Raw genomic sequence first — 12,500 nt, 5'->3', positions numbered from 1 at the left:
ACGAGATCGAGAATTGATTCTGTTACAGACGGGGGGAAACCGTCTCTCCTAATAAACTAAAACTGTCAAATCAATAATAAATAGGTCACACAGGTCTGCTAATGACCGATAATTTCGGGCTCCTCTCTCACTGTCCCAAGAGATAAGAATACAATTAAGTGTAAAGGATTATAAAAAACTCGTCATACAATATAGCTTTTATTTTTGATTGTTAAACACTATATAATGCGCTCCGCACACACACACACCACACAACACACACACACACACACACACACACACACACACACAACACACCACACACACACACACCACACACCCACACACACACACATACACACACACCACCCCCTCTTCCATACCCCCCCACCCCCACCCGCAATATTCACCATGTTAAACTTTTTCCCTGGATCGAAAATTTGACCCGGGTTACAGACAAATGATCATCCCTCCAAATTTAAATTTCATAATCCTTTAAAGTCCGTAATGATGTCTAATACAACACCTAAAGGGTTCCTCTCACCCTCCCCTCCAAACCAACCCTCCTTCCCTTCCTACCGCCCCTGCCCACATTCCTCCATACCGAAAGCAATAATAGTAAGAAAAGAAGCAAACAAACAAATCACAAGTCCTACTTAAAGAGATAAAAACAGCCCTGCACTGAAGTGCCAGTGATCACCCCCCCTAATGAATGATGCAACCCTAATCCAACCCAATGCCGGGTGTCACTGATGACCCACCTCCCTCATCACCCATATGTATAACTATATACAGACGAGCGTATCCTTCCATAAGAGATCGCATAACAATACATCCTCCGTTTTATGATGATACCAGCACAGAAAGTGGAAAGTTCTTCAGCAATTTACTCCCCCTCCTCGAAATTGTCTATAGTACCTGGCTACACTATATGGGGAAAGAAAAAGAACGATGCAACGGTAACAAATATGTTGCGCATTCAGGCACCACTTATTAAGTAATCATACATATATTTTCTTAAATCTTTTACAAAGAGAGAAAATATCTTTAAGTCGACACTGAATAAAACTTGCATACTCGACCTCTTCCACATTTTCTGAAGAACTTGATATACAAGCATGCCAAATGAAGAAAAACATCCTTCACCTATAATTTTTCACTATGCCACTAGTTGCTGCCAGTGACGAAAACTTTAAAGGACCCATGTAAACTATTTCTATCTTCAAGAATCAAAAAAGAAGGCTTTGATTTAAATTTTTAACACATTTTCCCCTTTTAGCAATTGACTCTTTATCAAAACCAAGAACTTTTATGAAATATGAAAAAAAAAATTGAGGTAAAATACTATAACTTGTTTTTCCACTCATGATTTAATGCTTTTATAAAATTTTTCGCATATTGGACAAAGACACACACAAAAAGTAGCCTAAAGCAGAGATTTTGACCATGGGTACTTTTACCAGAGGGAGTAAATATACATGACACCCGCGATGCGATAGATCTTAGCAGGACAGCATGTGATTTTCCAACTGATGCGTTTTTTTTTTTCTTTTCTTAAAACCGAGAGTTATCAACAACTATATATTATATTTCTTAATCAAAACGGGCCCTTTTCAAAAAAAAAAAAAAAATAATAAATAAAAAAAAGGTGCTTTTCTTGTTGGGTTCTACATTAGATATTCTTGTTTTACATAGCAGTAAAGGGGTATATGACGAGCAACATACAGTCGAGGAGGTAAGTTATAGAGAAAGGGTTGAAAAAACACAGTCCTAAAGGGGAAAAGGCCGCAACCGAAGCATTTTTTTCTAAATGACAAGTAAAAAAAGCATTTGTTTAGGAGAAAAAATATTCGCATTACCCCATAATATGGAGGGGGAAAAACTTCTTTTCAAACTTAGAAAAAAACAAAAATGCCCTTTTTTCAAATACAAGGGTGATTATTGAAAGTAAATGTATAGAACTGAGCAGTTTTTTTTTAGATTGGGAAATATATTTGGGAAGTGTTAAAATGTTATAGCATTGCATCATCTTTAACAAAAAGTCTTATTTATCTAAAGATGCCTTCCTAAACTCTGACAATGCCTCCAGGCAATATCCAGAAAACGGACGGGCCACAGACAGGTATCAGGGAATACCCTGCTTGTCACGAGATATGAAATTCACCGACCTAGTAAAAACTATTAATGGACGTGCGAAGTGAGGAAGAGGCGAACCATAGAGCGACACCATGGAAGTACTTTTTTCGTCTCCTTTCGTGAAGAAACTGCAATAGTTAAGAAATCTACCATGGAAAAACGCACCCCTTCAATCATTTGACCAAGGTAAACCCCCATGTTCTAGATAGCTTGAAAGTTTTAGAAATCTCGCCTCGGTTGTGATCTTCGTAGCACATCGTTCTTCACACCCACATCGTTCCCCTAGCTACACGGCTGTCTCCCTATCAAACATGGCATATCTTGTTTTGGGATGGCCTCACCCTTTCCTAAATCTGCCTCCTCCTTCCCCTCCCCCTCGACTAAGCGCGATGCTGTATTTTACGCGGGATGTAAAAAATGGTGATTATAATCAAATTGGAGCTATAACATAACTTCACACAACACTAAATATGTATTGAATTGACGACTTTGAATTGGTGATGCTTATAGCCATATCAAGCTTGGAGGTTCCTTTCGAAGAAAAAAATAAAATTTGATAAAACAGTTAATTTGTCTTTCATTAGTAGATAAAATAGATAATTATCGTATGACAATATACAATCATCATAGTACAAACATTTGCCACGATAATTTGTCAGAATTTTTAATTACATCATTCATTCAAGTTTTGCTTCTCGCTTTCCTCGCAAATTTTATTTTTTCCCCCTTCGCAGACAGAAATACGAAAGGTAACAGGGCACGATTTGCTGTCTTCCGGCATTTTCACCTGTGTCGGAAGGAGCATTCAGATTCTGATAGAGGCTTATAAATACCTTTAAAAACCGCATCCGAGCCATTACATGCTAGTATTTTACCAAATTTCCTTATGTAAAAGTGTAATTTTTATTCTTAAATGACAAATAATGCTTACCAATGGTATCAATATATGTATTTTTTGCATAAAAGTACCATCTAACCTTGTTATTAAAGGGAAGAAATAAAAAAAATATACCCAATCCTCCGATACATTTTCCAGGGGAGACAAGTACATACGTTTTGAGAATGCTGTACATTTTTCCCACTAAATGTGCGACCGCCAATGGCACTCCTCACAATGTGGTGCACTTTTAGCTGTCATCATAAACCAATTCTTTAGCCTTGTTAACAAAACTTTTACTTGGCGGTTACATTATAATCATTCAGCATGTAAATGCCTACGTTATCAAAACCCCTTCTTTCATCGTCAGAAAATATTTCTCCCTATAATGTTGACCACAGCTTAGACGAGGGGGTCTATATTCCCGCACGCGCCGCACTCATCACTGACGCGGATGCGCGCGCGGGGAAGTAAAAACCGCACGCGGCGGTTTTATATATAAAAATTATATAGAAAGAATAGAATAGAATAAAATATTAGAATATAATGAAGAAAAATGGTAATATATATATATAAAAAATATAGTTTGAATATAAATATTAATATAATATTAATATATATATATATAATTTTAAAATTTTATATAAATATATATCATGGTATATAATAGAGATAATAAATATAGAAATTTTAATATATAATAATAGAAAAGAAAATATAATATATAAAAAGTTATAAAATAAATAATATAGAGGAGAAATAAATATATAATAGATTATATAATAGATATAATAGTATAATAATATAATATATAGATATATATATAAAATATATATATATAATAAATAAGTAAACACAACACACACACACACAACAACACACACACACACACAAAAATATAATATATTAATATAATATAGGATAATATATATAATATAATATATATATATATGTATATGTATATATATAATATATGTATACCACACACCCCAACACATACACACACACACCACACACACACATATATATATTTTATATATATATATATATTATAATAATATATAATATATATAATATATATATATGTAATTATATAATTTTATATATCATATAAAATAATATATTTAAAATCTAATATATATATCCTAATTTAAATATATTATATATGAATGACCAGCTTATATATATATCGGTTTAATTAAAAAAGACAAAAGCTTTAGGAGATCTTGGACAATTACTTTAGTAGCCCTTCGAAGCGTACATCCCATTTTCTATACTTCGTCAAGGTCACGGACGGGAGTCAGAGCGCATGGTCATTTAAGCAAACCAACTATGTTTAATTACGCTACAACGTATAAGGCGCAAATAATAGGTTTTCCACCAAAGAAGTTTATCATTATTATTTTATATTCTTTAGAGTTTTATGGGAAAGACCAAAATCATTATATATTTACTATTTACTGCTCTCAGTATTTGTAACTGTTAATTGACCGTACAAGAAAGACCATTATACTAGAGTAATTATACATTCACTTAATGGTTATTTAGTCACAACTAATATCATGAATATTTTTAAACTCCTATCTCACCTGAGGGAGACGTGGACGGGAGACATGGAGGGAGATGGGAGACGCACAGCGCGGAGCAGCTCCACGAGGAAATTTCGGGAACAGAGGCGAAGCTCGCTGTTTCTTTATAATGGTACAAGACTCATTTTGGCGAATATTTTCGTTTTACTGTAGAATCATAAGCTTCTTACAGTCAGGTTATTCGAAACATAAGGTTGCTGGCCACTTTGATATAAGACTCACAAAATAAAGACCCGTAGGAGGGCTCGGGAAATTATAATTTTCGGTGAGTTGAAATAATTACCAAATGAGTTGATGTTTTTGTAATATCAAAATTTCCTTATATTAAGTGTTTGTTATTTATTATCTATATAATTCATTGTGACCTTATTAATAGTGGAATCTGCCGAAACCGGTGTGACTTCCATTAATCATAAGACCGGACTGGGCAGCTGATGACCGCCTGGGTCATGACCTCATCACCTGCGGCGATAACACACCCGCTTGTAGGGGGTAAGCCGAGGTAAACAGCTTGTGTCCCCCACACCCTGGGTGGAAGCGACCCCAACTACCCAAGGGGTCAGTCCCGAGACGTTCCTTGAACCGCGGAACCCCTCCCCCCTTAGACGTGGAGCAAACGCCGGCCGCCTCCGCCACTCTAACGCGTCATAATCCATTTTACTCTACGTGTCTATTTCCTCACTAAAGGGAGAACAATCTGGTTTTCCTCTGGACCTGCCAGATTAATATGGTATTCTAATTAATGAAAATTAGGACCATTATAGCTTGGTGTTCAGGGTGGGTAAACTCACGTTCCTGCCTCCGCTCGTAAAGCGTCTTCGCAGCCTATAAGACTACGTAAGTACACAGGGTCATTTTCCTTTTTCCATGTCCCCCATTAGTGTGCTACGAGCCATCGAAGGGACATATGAAGGTCGTGTTTTGCGCATATAGGGGGAATTACGAGAGTATTTTTCCTTTTCATCTATAACACAGTCCACAATCTTTCAAACTGAGTAATTTTGAAGTGCTTTTAAGATTCATTTCTCTTTTCTACATTTTCTGATGAGCTCTCCCCATCGGAAATACATTGCGAAAAGTTGATTGTCGTAATGGCCTCTGCAGACTTCGCTAGGTTTCTTCTCCCCCAAGGATTCTGACTCTTCTCTTTCTTCTTCTCGCTGCATTTCCCTTCACCATCTACTTCTAAATTAGTTTCCCCTCCTTTTCTAAACACAAACAGAAACCATGCTCTCTCGAACTCCACCCCCCTCCTCTGACCTCCAACCTTGTACGGCTGCAGCAATCATGGTCCCGGCATGGTTCCCATGATGTACAATGTAGCGTCAAATTCCTCGGCTCGAAACGTCTCTTTAACCATTTTCTTTACTGATGTGGAAGACACAGTATCCATTTCAGTGGTTAGACGTGAGTCCCGAACTTTTGCTGCACATGCCCTCGTGCGGCCGAATGCGACTCAACCACGAAATCCGAGTGGCTGAAGCGCTACTAGATTCTTTTAATCATTTGCCGGAAGATCAAAAGTCTATTGACTTTGAAGAGTATTTTCACTTCAACATTTTTCGAGGCAGCAGACTGAGAACCCCATTAGTATCAAAACCCACTGCCTTTCCAAAGATGATCTTCATCTTACCTAAATAAATTGCGTAAAGCTTATGCAGTGGGCGCATCGATCCCGGATCAACGCGTCGTGTGTCCTGAGGCATTGTGTTACTCAGAGCACATCGCACGCGGCAGTTCTTAAAAACTTTGCTAAAGCGTGGTTATTGTCTTTCTCTCTGTACAGCTGAAATCGACCAGAGAAAGAAGATGCATTGGTTACAGCTGAAGTCGAAACCAGGAGAAGAAGTGCATTGGTCTCCTCCGGTGTGTTCGTCGGCTACCTGCTAATCTTAATGGGAAGGTCGCATGCTCATCAATGATACAGAGTTGCGTCAGTCTCGTGAGTGAACAGTGTTAGAGGAGTTTCAGCCTCTCGTCGAGGTATCGTCAGCCAAGGTTTGTGTTAGAGGGACTGGATCTAAGCAGGAGTAGCGGGACCTACGTAGTAAGATTGAGGTTTGGAATATCATTTTTCCTCATCAGTGCGTGTAGTTAAGGGTTACAATAGTTTTCTCTGGCCATTGCTCCTTGGCCATGATTTTCTATATAGTTCTGTTTTTCTGCGACCGCAGCAGATGAGAATGGAAATTCAAGGTCAGGTTTATAAGCTAGATTGACACCGAGTTTCATCTGGAAACACTCGACCCTTTTCACCACCTATCTAATGCTTGGTTCTGCATCTACCACAACAGCGACACGTCTCGATTGTTTCACACATCATACACGACTCAAATCATTCTCCTCCTACTCCTCCTCCCCGACTGCGCTCCCCCTACCTCCCCGAGTCTCTTCCCCGCAACTACCCCTCCCCCTTCTCTCTCACATAACCTATTCTACATCCCTCACGGTTCCAAACTTTCTACGAGGCCCTTCTAGGTCTCAATCTATTACATCATGAATTGCTTTCTCCTCCATGCTACAGATACTCATCACGACATCCGCGGCCCCATCTCACACATCATCCCGTCTCATCAAAACATCGCATGTGTGTTGACAATGATGGCTTGCGCAATTAGTGGCCTGGGTCTGAGTAAATTCTGCCTTTCCATGACGTTCTGGTTAATGTAATGGCCTCGTTGGAAAATATGGCAACCATTGCTGGTCTTCCTAGAATTGTGTGAGTAAAGGTGACATTGTTCTTCCCTCTCTGTATCCTTGCGGGAGGGGAGTGTGCAAGTCCATTTGATGTAACTTAACACCTCCCCTTTGTGTATTGATAGTGGGTGTCAGAGTATAGATTGTGAGGTCACAGATCTCACAATGACGAGTTTGAACTGTCTGCCGTCAGCTTCTCTGGCGCTGTTTCTTCCACCTTCCCACCGATTCAGCTACACCATTGTCTGCGCATTTTAGCAAAAGCTATTCAGGGGCCATTCGCATTAGCGAGGGTAAGAATATAGCTAGTGTTAACTCAATACCCCGACTTTTACCGAAACCAGGACCTTCCGTTTGGCAGAACGCACAGTTAGAGCACCTCTATTTACTCTAGAACCGTAGAACTAAGCTGGTGGGATTTCCGGCATACAAGATCCACACACAGCGCAGATTCTAGAGGGGTATGCGCGGTATGGCTGCAACAAGGGCCGATTCCAACCTTCGATATCCTATGGTCAGCGCCGATGCTGATGGTGCTGTAGCGTCAAGCATGGTTTTTCGTTCTGTTTGCGATTTCCGCGCTGAACAAGGTGACGCGTTCCGTCACCTTTTCCTAGTCCTAATCTTTACGTCAGCTCTTGCACAGACATTAGTGAAAGAGTACGGTCTTCTCCTGCATTGCTCTGCAACGGTTTTCCGTTTAGTTTCCCGACCGTACACTGGATTCTCGACGCATGTGGGTCACTTGAGTTCCTGGTGTCCCTATGGGTCCTCAGGACTCTCCTCTGACATTTAATCGTCTTATGGCGCTCGTCCTGCATGGTTTAATTATGATCGGTGCTATCTCTTTAGAACGACTTTTTGGGTTTGTTTACCTCGATCAAGGACCATGAGCGCGGTTGCACAGTGTTTTTCAGCGACTTTCAAGGAGGTTTAACAATTAATCCGCCAAGTGTAAATTCTTCCAATCGCGTTTAGATTTCCCAGGTCATTCTGTTAGTACTGCAGGTATTGCCCCTAACAAGGCCAAGGTAAAGCTGTCAGTATGTGTCCCCATTCCTCGATGCAACACAGGATAAATCGTTCCTGGAGGTAGATTGGTTTTTTATAGACCGTTCATTAGGATTTTGGGGGAAATCGCTGCACCCGTTATACCCCTCCTCAAAAGAGTGTCCCCCTGGCCGCTGGGCAAGGAGCAGGTCACGCATTTTCAAAGTCACACGCACGCTCCCGTTCATGCATTTACGAGGTTTGATCACCCCTTCATTACTCCACACAGAACGCCTCGAAAGTTGGGCTAGGAGCCGGTTTTTAATGCAGGAGCACAAAAGGGAATCTGCGTCCTCTATCGGGTTTGCTAGTAGGGTTTTCATCACAAACATAGTGCAGACAAAAATTACTCGGTCACCGATAGGGAGCATGTTGACGATTGTATGGCGCTTAAGGTACTTTCAGAGGTATTATACTGGGTACAGAGTCATGTGTTTCCCACAGACCGCTTCTTTAGGACCTTGGGAAGGTTTTCCCTATAACAAGCCATGTAAGTCCGGTTCTGCTATTGCCACTCCGAAAAACCGCGTCCAAGCTCATGCATATACCACATGGACCGTTAATTTTCTCTTCATGACAACCTTACGTAGATACTTCTTTGATGCAAACATACTTCGCCCTATTCAATCGTAATCATATAATCAATCCTCACAGGTAGGCCCGGTGAGGATTATTCAGTTTTGTTGGCAATATGCGCATGTACTATTCGTGATGGTGGAATGACGACATCTTACATCCGAATTAGGACGTATAAGGAAGCTTATCGTCTGTAGTTCACAGTTTCGACTCGTTTTGCTGTCAACATTGCTTGAGCACAACGTCAGGAATTAGCTTCTGATTTTTAAGGCTGTCGAGGTAAGGTCGGTCAGATTGTAAGTACAACAGTAAACAGGTTTTTTCTCACTTACCTCATTAACTTTAAACAGTTTTTTTCCTATCAAAACACAGTAAACAAAATTACATCGGCAATTGAATTGTTTGCAACAGCCCTCCTTCGTGCGGTGCACGGATAGGTGTCGCCTGATGTGATTTCGCCTGCTGATGGCGTGGTACTTTCAGAGGGTATCTTCCTTTTCTGTCAGACTCTCCTTCCCTTTAAGACACGCCTCAGTTTTTATGCTAGCCTGAGGTCTTTTCCTCACGACCTCGGGTCTGTCTGTGATTATTTGCCCTGGTGTCTTTTACTATCTTAGGGCGTCCGCGTACACCCCTTCCGACACAAAACACAGTTCGTATTATACATGGTTCCACGTGCCCTCCCACTTTATTTCTTGAGAGTTAGGAGGTCATGCCTCTATCCTTCCCCTTACCTCTGACTTCTTAACTCTGTTTGAAGGCTCCAGGACACAGTCGTGTGCTTTTCTTCACCTTACCTTCATCCCTCTTCAACTCCATCTTGTTCTTGTGGCTCTTGTTCAGGTGGCCTGATCACCTCACTCGTTCCTTTGAGGAGATGAGCGATCAACTTTCGCCTTTCCTTCTCAGGCCTTTCGCAGCGACACTGATCTATTCTATCAGTCAACGCTGCCACAATTTGCTTACGAGGAGCTTCAGCCAGATAGGTTATTGCCGGGAACTTTTATCCTGCCTCATCACTGTGGGTTGCGTTTTCTGTCATCAAAAGTTCCGGCAATCCGGTCCTTCCGTCACGGACGTTGCTGCAGATCCTATAGCGATTCGGCCGGCGCTCCTAACCTTGCCGACAATCAACGTCACAATCCTCAGCTGCATGTAAGGGGCGTTATTAAGGTTCTAGGACGTGACGTCGGGTTGTGTCCAGACTTTTCCATAAATTCATCTACCCTGATATGTCACCTTATTAGCATGTTGCTCTCTTATTAGTGTTTGAGCGCGTGCTGTGGGCGAAAGCGTATCAATGGCACAGGGAGGAGGATGTATCAGCAGTAAAGACCATCGAGCATGCTCTCGTGTCCCCCGTACAGGACCTATCCTTGTAAAAAAAAAAAAAAAATAATGTCCATAAGAGACCCTGAGTGCTTGTAATGTGTAGTTTGCTCTTCTACTCTATCATTTTATCGGAATGCTCGAGTACAGGTAGATCCATTCGATTGCCTTATCAGTCTGGTCTATCAAAAACAAACAAAAAAACATCGGTTTATTGTTTAAACGGCTCGTAGTGTTTGTATTTACGCCCCCCCCCCCCCACCAGCAACCTGTCCACTATCTTTCTCTCCACCTATCTTGGCCCTTGTGTCATGACTGGTTGCTATTAGCCTGGTCATCGATACCTACCCCCCAGGCACGCGGTCGATGGCGAGGAACCCTGCAGATATCTAGAGATTCAGGAATGACCATGTCGGGGACCGTCTACAGAATATGGCGCTAGGACGAGGACTTCGCGTATACGGCGCCGTGGACGGGACACCGGAAGAGGGACAGGAAGGAGGACACCGAACAGGATGGGAGGAGGATGAGGACGCGTGCTGTGGAGGATGACGTCTACAGTGTGCCATCAAGCATTTCTCCGGGCGTGCAAGTAAGACAGCCTTGGGGTGGTGCAGTCTGACAGCGCCTCGAGGGTGAGGCGAGGGTAGGTGGCAGAGCGGTGTGACATCTATTGATAGTGGAATCTGCCTGAGCCGGTGTGACATCCATTAATCAAGAAGATCGGCTGAGCAGCTGATGAGCGCTTTGGTCATGACCTCACCTTCGGCGATAACAACAAACGCTTAGAGGGGGTAGCCGAGGGTAACAGCTGTGTCCCCACGCCCTAGGGTGGAAGCGACCCAAAAATACCCGAAGGGGTCAGTCCGAGACCGTTCCTTGAACCGCGAACACCTTTCCCCTTAGCCCGTAGGAGCAGACGCCGCCTCCGCCACGTCTACAGCGTCAAGATCCATTTTAATCTATGTGTCTGTTCCCTCAATAAAGCTGGGAAACAGATACTGAGTTTTCCTTTGGACCCACCAGATAATATAGTGGTAGTATAATTCAAATTAGAGACCATTATAATAATATTTCTATGTATTGATGTCTGTTCTTTGATGTAATTGTACCTAATTGATTTGTATATTTTCTTATATGTTATTCCTTTGTAATTTCAGTAATCAGCTTATAAACATTTGGACAAACAAAAGGATGTTTATCTAAATTCCGAAACTTTTCAACCCTAAGTTCCACACACGCACACACACACACACACACACACACACACACACACACACACACACACACACACACACACACACCACACACACACACACACACACACACACACACACACACACACACACACACACACACACACACACACACACACGCACACACACGCACACACACACACACACACACACTCACATATATACAAATATACATATATATATATATATATATTATATAATAATATATATATATATATATATATATATATATATATATATATATGTATATATTTTTTTTTTGATATATATATATATATACATACAAAAATATATATATATAAATATATATGTATATATATATATATATGTATATATATGTATATATATATATATATATATATATAATATATATATATATATATATATATATATATATATATATATAATATATACATATAAGTAGATCCTGAAGGGACACTGGTCCTCCTCTCACGTACGTACATGAGGGTGTAAACAGGAAGTAGGTTAATGAAAACCGGAAACCGCAATCGATTTTCGTAACCAATGACCGTAACCGCAAGTGATTAATGTAATCAATGACCGTAACCGGAATCATTAATCATAGTTAATGATGTTTAAGCATGCACACCAGACTACCTTACGGTCGTTCATGGCGCATCATAGCAGAAAGTAGGCATAATTAAAGTGATTATCATAATCAATGATCGGAACTGGAAATCATTAACTGACTCTAATGATATCTAACAGGGTGTCCCTCCCCTCCTCTCCAATACAGGCGATTGGACAGAACGCCTCACCATACGCATCACAATAGGTTAATGACCGCGGAAAGTGATTAACGCAATCAATGACCGTAACCAGAATCATTAGTTAATGATGTCTAACACACACGAGTGATCACCCCTCCTAATGAATGAGGCAATCATAATCCAACACAATGCCAGGTGTCACAGTTGATCCACCACCACCACCAATGCCAGGTGTCACAGTTGATCCACCACCACCACCATCTTCCTTCCCCCCCACCCC

Source organism: Penaeus monodon, chromosome 36 (assembly GCF_015228065.2).
Source record: "Penaeus monodon isolate SGIC_2016 chromosome 36, NSTDA_Pmon_1, whole genome shotgun sequence".
Lineage (NCBI taxonomy): Eukaryota > Metazoa > Arthropoda > Malacostraca > Decapoda > Penaeidae > Penaeus > Penaeus monodon.
This window is presented reverse-complemented; position numbering follows the sequence as displayed.